This window comes from Helianthus annuus, chromosome 17 (genome assembly GCF_002127325.2).
Source record: "Helianthus annuus cultivar XRQ/B chromosome 17, HanXRQr2.0-SUNRISE, whole genome shotgun sequence".
Classification (NCBI taxonomy): domain Eukaryota; kingdom Viridiplantae; phylum Streptophyta; class Magnoliopsida; order Asterales; family Asteraceae; genus Helianthus; species Helianthus annuus.
Window position 1 is genome coordinate 126,151,080 of NC_035449.2, and position 7,261 is coordinate 126,158,340.

General features: G+C 34.3%; 1 long non-coding RNA gene across 19 annotated transcripts; it reads left to right on the top strand.

Annotated features, from left to right (window-relative positions):
- The first annotated feature begins 682 nt into the window (after positions 1 to 682).
- On the top strand, positions 683 to 6,255 carry LOC110922060. Of its 19 annotated transcripts, none has more exons than XR_004885952.1 (13): positions 691 to 1,098; positions 1,196 to 1,634; positions 1,717 to 1,763; positions 1,856 to 1,944; positions 2,073 to 2,190; positions 2,279 to 2,449; positions 2,607 to 2,670; positions 2,842 to 3,037; positions 3,122 to 3,255; positions 3,327 to 3,552; positions 3,702 to 3,816; positions 5,132 to 5,327; positions 5,446 to 6,255. It is a non-coding gene; the product is annotated as an uncharacterized LOC110922060 (long non-coding RNA). The 19 variants fall into 19 exon arrangements; XR_004885955.1 differs by having other exon boundaries at positions 3,702 to 3,798; XR_004885943.1 differs by having other exon boundaries at positions 686 to 1,098; positions 3,643 to 5,327.
- Positions 6,256 to 7,261: the final 1,006 nt, after the last annotated feature.

Here is a 7,261-nt window from a genome sequence, read left to right on the forward strand (position 1 = left end):
GCGGTGGTGAATAGAATGCAATTGGGGTTTAGAGCAACTTTCGGTGGCACAACAGCGACCCCTGGTGTTTTCTGGTGAAACCCTAGCCACCGCTGGCGTCATATGGTATAATAATGGTCTAGCCGGAGAAGAAAACAGTGTCGCTTTGATTCCTCGTCGTGTTCGTCGGCAACGATGGACGTTTCTTTAGCGTGTTGACAGAGAGAATAGAAAGGGCCAGAGGAAGAAAAGATGATGTGGTGTTTTGGGGAAGGAGAGATATGCAGTGTTTGGCACGTTTGTGAAGCAGAATTACATATCCAAAATTTTTTTGAAAAACACCCAAAGCTATGGGTACAACTCATCCAAACTCAACATTGTTGCTAATTTATAGGTTTTAATTATTATTATGTTATAAGAAAGAGTGAAATCGAAAAAAATTGTGATTCTATTTATTTTCTTCTAAATCATCAACTAAAACAGGGAATTATTTTTTTTTATTCTTAATTAAGTTGAACCATTATCATTGGTCCAATTCAATCTAACATTAAATCAAAATTACCTACTATTGTAAAATTAAGATATAATATCCGAAATTTTAATCATAATAGCCAAATATTTATTAGTGATAATTGATTTATTAAATTTGGTATCTATTATCTATATTAAAACAAAACATTTTGGTGCCACTTGGCATTATTTTAATCCTATTATTGCCACCTGGCCTTCTATCGTTCCTTCTTGAATCAATTTGAGCGGTAAAACCACACAATGCGTCCGCTCTTTTTTTAGCAGCTTTCTTTAAACCCTAATTTCAGTTTCATATCCTGCCTCTTTCCATCCTCTATCTTTTTCTCTTTCTTGTGCGTTCAGTCCTTCATCTACCTAACCCTTATCACTATCCCATTCCATCTACAGTCAATAAGACCCTATATATCTTTGATTCATCGATTGTAACCTTCGAGTTTGGAATATATGAGTATACAACCCAAGAAATAAAGAGAGAAGGAGATGCGATAGTGGCCAGGAACAGGGGTTAAAGCGATGTCAGATCAATCATTTAGGGTTCTGACCGAGGATTTCAAGCGTTGAGCTGTAATCCGGGTTCTAAATTTCAAGGTAATTCAAAGGTTCTTCAAGATCTCTGGGTTTCAATTCTTTTAAGATTTTTGGGCGTTTTTAATCCGTTAATGTTGATCTTAATTGTTATTTGTAGTTGAAAGATGGAAAGGGATTTCATGGGTTTGAATTCAAAAGATTTAAAGGTCATGGTCAAAGATGAAGCTGTTGATGTATGCAAAGAATCGGGTTCTTTTTCTTGCATTTTTTTTCAATTTTATTGACCTAATTTGAACCTTTTCTGTTTGCTTAACCAAGTAAACGTTTTAAAGTTTGTTGAGAAATGATATGTTTCAATTTTATTGACCTAATTTTTTTTTTAAGTTTTTTTTTTCATATGGGTCATTCATTTTCAGATGTATTCAGCAGTCATTAGTTGATTTGATACCTAATTATTCTTGAATCTGATTATTTCATCTTGAATTTGTAACACCGATTATTGTCTTGACTTTGTGGAGGAGGGGTCGTATGATGAAACTGGTGGTTGAAGAGGATGCCGATATGGGTTATGTGTGGAAGGCTACTAAGTATTTTAGGTATTGCATTTTTTTTAGTTCTTGCAATTTGTGATTATTGCGAGTAGAAACGGTATTGTCTTCTAATATTAAATCTTTTTAGCTCTTCCAGTTTGTGATTACTGTGTGGAAGGCTTTCACGGATTTTAGGTATTTCATCTTTTTAGTTCTTTCACATTGTGATTACTGTTCAAATCTATGGTGGTTGATGACGATGAGTATTGTTGTGGTTGTTGTGCTAGGGTTGACGGAGGTATCTTTTTTGTCAATCAGATCGAAGATTAAGGGGTGGTAACTTCTATGGCAACACCTTCGGTGGCAGTTAATGGAGGTATCTTTTTTGTCAATTGTTGTTTAAAATCACTGTTTTTTATCATTTGATTAATTTTTTGTTGGCAAAAGTTTACATCTTTAGGCAGATGAATCTTGTGGTTCACATGTTTCACATGTTTGATTCAGGTCGAGTTGGAGTGACTTTACGGCGATAGAAACTAACATGGCGTTGTGAAGATTTCTGGCGAGACGTTAGGGTTCCGACGAGCCCTTTCAGTGCAAGAGTGCCATCTCAGTCAAAAAGGTAATTTCTTTAATTCGATTTCCGAAAGATGATAAGCCTTAAATCGATAATTTGTAGCCCTAAATCTATCTTTATATGTTGTTTATAGTTTCATTGGTTACAATGATTTGTGAGATCTGAACCGTTTATGTGTGTTGGTGTGTCGCTGATGATGTCGGAAGCTATAAAGTCGCTTGCTGTTTGCAAATGCATTGCTAGGTGCTAAGGTTCAACTATTTTCAAGGTTTTTTTCTTACCAACCTCATAACTTATCACGTCGGTGAGTTTTTCGGATCCCTATTCTTTGTTATTTTAGATTTGTGGTAGTTTTGATGCATATTAAGGTTGAGATGTGTGAACTGGTTGAATTATGGTTTACATCTGATGAAATACGAGCAGTAAAAAAATCTCTAAATATATATTAATGTTTGTTGTAGAGTCGCGTTGTTGATTTGAACAAATACACATGTGAAAGCTTCAAGTCGAATCATCCAGAGACAGGTGTGCGTCATTTTCTGAATCTGAGTTTTATTTCTTTTTTTTAGAATTTTGTTTGTTGTGTGAAATTTGATTATTGGTGCTGGTGAGATTTGATTGTTTGATATTAAATAAGACATTTAAAGTTAATATCATTTGTGGTGACATGTATGGTACAATTTGGTAAAAATACAGCTAAAGCTTCATATGGAGTTCTTGATGCAAATGTCCCACCAACATATGCTCTTGCATCATTCTCAGCCATCCATTTTGATCTTATTAGGAAGTGAGTTGCCACATAGATGGAACATTGTGCACCTGGCAGCTTGAGGCTGGAGGAAGAAGCAAAGTTTGTTCATCTGAATTCTCTTGGTTTTAACAACTGCATGTCGTATGTATTTTTATCAAATCTGGATTTAATGTTAACATAGCTTAAAATAAAAATATAAACCCTTTTCATTTTTATTTTCTGTAGGGATGTGACATATGTTACTTCGAGTGGATCAATTGTGGTTGCGTTAGGTTATTGCTCCAATAACGTTAATGTTGTAATATGGGATACACTTATTCCACGGACTACATCCCGAGCTTCCATCATGTGTCATGAAGGTTCGTCTCCATCCATGAATCACTTTTTCACTCATTTATATAAGACTTAAATATGTGTGTATGTGTTTTAGATGGTGCGAGGTTCATTAAGCAGTTCAGTTTCTCCCCTAATCATGAAAGGTAGAAAAGGCGAAGATGTTGGAGTTCATGATTTTCGTTTCGTAGCCAGTCGAAGACAAAAAATGCATAAGAATTCTGAGAACAATTAACAAAAATTCAATGCATAATGAACATACGAATCAAATGTGAATCAAATGTGAAATGAGATTTTGCGGTGCATAACAAAGGCCCAATCTGGTATACTTTTTTATTTTTCCCATTCGGCCCGTTACATTAAAACTTAACCCTGATTGACACGTTTATAAGTTTTAACGTTCTGTTTGTAAGGAGTGTTACTAGAATATCAGCTATGCCAAATACTATATTTTTCTTAACTGGAAGTAAAGATGGGGATGTAAAGCTTTGGGATGCTAAGAGGCAAAAACTGGTATATCATTGGCCAAAATGATCGACAACCTTCATTCAACCTACCGCAAGAGGAAGGTTGAATAATGGGATAAGGTGTACACTTAAATTTTAAATTAAAGTTTGAAACACTGCAGGCTACTGCGATAGTCTGATAGATATTGTACTGATTGCAATTCGTGAGGTATTGGGTGTTCCAAGGGAAGCACTGAATTAGCGGGAAAGGGCTGGGTTGAAAAGTACTACATTGGCTCATTGTCTATTAAATACTTATTTCTGAAATCGGCCCCTTCCGACCATTACCTGCCTTTTAGTCAATCGGCTCATTCTGACCCGGACCCGTCTTGACCCAGCATGCTACCCGCTCCGCAATTTTTGTTTGGTCTAATGTTGAGCATGGTAACTGTGTGGCGGGTTTTAACGGGTCACAATATCAAACAGGTAAAAAATATATAAAAAAGACTAAAGACTAAAAACTAAAATCGTATGTTTTGTATGAGAACTGGTATGCTTTACTTCTACTTCCAATTTTGACTCTTGCATTGGACTAGGATCAAATACTACAAACTTTAGTTTCATAGAGAAATCCAGATTATCTTGGTTCAAAAAAGTAGGAAATTTGACCCAAAAAAGTCAAAGCGTACATGACTTTTTGAACATAGGTTAGACTTTTAAGTTTTAATCATTGCTGGAATAAGCCTCCTTCCAATATTGCATATATTTGGTTCTGTTTACTGACTTCTTTAAGTTTTTGATTGTAGATCACCAGAACAGGCTTGATTCTCATAAAACCTCTTGCATTATGTGAAGAAAGTATAAGGCGCCTTCGCTTGTGCTTTAACTCCATACATTATTTAACAAAACAAATTTTAGACTATGATTTTTAGAAAAAATAAGCTTAAAAAGATTAGGACAACTTTGAGTAATTGGATTCACCATTTGAAGTATCTTTTTGTTTGGCTTTATTATAGAATTGCTTCATTTATTATTACTATACTTTTTTGTATGATTAATGGAAGCATCTATTTTACAATAATGATATGGTTGGTGATCGTGATCAAACGGGTCATTTTAAAAAGAAAAAATAAGGGGGCCATTGTCATTAAGTTGCATCCCTTATGTGATTTAATTACTTAAAATAATGTTGATTCAAGTTATTGATGGATACTTTTAGGTTGTGAATTGTCGTATATGTGGTGACCCTAATTCGGTTATTTTTACGTTTATTGAGTTTATTGACGAGGGTATGTAAACATAACCGTTTATACTCGGTTAAACATATATAGCTTGTGTTACATTGTGGGTTTGTAATGTGCTTGCAGAAGGTGCAAGGAATGCGTTGAGCCTTCCTGGTACTATGCTCGGTTACTACCCGGTTCATAAACAGTTCTAACTAAAAATGAATGGACAGGTGTACTTCTTGACAAACGGAGGAAACGAGACGTACGATGATGTTCGAATGAATTCGTTAGAAGAAGCAAAGAATCTGGCCATATCGGGCAGATTAGACGGCGTTGTCTCAGAAGTAAAGGGTATATTTAGAAACCCTTCAGTAGTAAGAGAAATTAAAGAATCAAATCTATCCACATCGATTTTGCCATTTTAAGGTATGATTATATTAATCATTGTTGTTTATGCAGTAATGTCCCTGAAGCTGTTCATGTTCAGTATCTTATGGGTGTAGAGGGTTTGATTTAGTAGAAGAAATTACAAGTGTCGTTGCAGGTTTAAAAACAGGATTGGAAGAAGGAGGATTGCAGGGGAAAGAGAAGACAGATAAGAAATCAGAGCATCTAACGTAATCTTCACAGTCAAGGACAACAACCCGATCGGCGCAACATTGATCGGTCGAGCTTACATGCCCGTTAGCGAGCTCACTTAAGGCGATGAGGTCGATAAATGGCTCGAAATCATGGACGAAAACAAAAATCCCATACCAGCTCGAGCCAAAATTCACATCAAACGACTCCACATAGTTGGCGGGTATATGTTAACCGAGCCTACGAATTGGATTGTTTGGGGCAGTTAAGAAATGATAAGGGGGCTGCCAAAATAGTGGTGGTAGTTCATGTTCAATAACCAAAGAGATGAGAGGCATTAGAGGTGGCTGGTGAAGGCGATGCATGACGATTTAGGCTAAAACGAATCCGGAGTTGGTCGGTTCTTCACAGGATCATGGTTCTTCAGAGGTTAATCCACAAGTTGGTCAGTGGTTATTGTTGGTTTAGTACCTTATTATGCAATGGATCCCGACACCCCTATGTCTTCTGCATTTGCTAGCCATGGTATTTAAGGGGCCGAGTAAGTACATAAGTTCATTTAATTATTTTTCTCGCGTCTTATTTATAGTTCTACATATGTTTTGTTTGTTTCCCGTGAACAATATTTTTTTTCACACTTTTGTTTGTTTTATATGGTTGGAATTCATTAGTCTAAATATTTTAGACACTGAATGAATGTTTTTATCGCCGTACTTTTTATGTGTAATTTCTGAGTCCAGTTATTTCAATGTTTGAAATTTGTATATACAAGCCATATTAAATGAAGTTTCATAGTTCTTTGGTTTATGATTTGTTAGTTTAAAATTATTAGATAATGAATGAATGTTTTAGTTATCAAACTAAATATGTTAGTAATGTTTGTAAATTAACGTTTGATTATATTTAGTAATCTTTAGTATTTAATAATCACAGTTTTGTGTGTAACGAATAGGGGTAATTCAAAGTATAAATATTGGGGTAATTCAAAGTATAAATATTTATGGATGGCTTTTGTAAATTAAACGTGCAAAATCAATAAATAAGTTGAAAGGAAAATAAAAAACATATCATTTCTCAACACCGTGAAATTAATAACTTATATTTTTAACTTCATCCAATCGTGAAACATGAAGCCTAACTTTGGAAATGCCTAAAATTTTATGTCAACACTGTTAAATGATATATTTTATTGTGTAACCACCCGTGTAACACACGGGAACTTAGACTATTATACATAAATAAACAGTACGTTCACTTATAATTCACTATCCATTATCTTCCATAAACACAATATTACACAAATTTGCATCATCATGTATCTCGAGATATTACATTATTTGTCTCATTGTAGTTTACTAATTTATTATTACTTGAACGATTATTTAATTCAAATGATTACTTCAATAAATTAAAGTTATTCATTTGTTTTTTAGTCCACCCGCGAACCTCGCGGGTTCTTAAACTAGTATTAATAATAAATTTGTTTAACTAAATAGATTCGTAGATTAAAGGTGGGTGTATATACGATTTAGCCACATTTACATGTGTAAACATATAGTTGATAAATATTTGCCTATTAAAAATATCATTATATGAGTTAAGAGTTTATCTATAATTAATTAGAATATATTAAACTAAAATTATAATTATCTATAAGAGATGGCCTAATATGATGACAAGTTTCCCTAAAGTGGTTTTTTTTATTATATAGTACTAGCGGTAAGACCCGGGTGGAAACACGGGTCGTTTCTTAGAAAAACAATGCATAACACATTTTATAT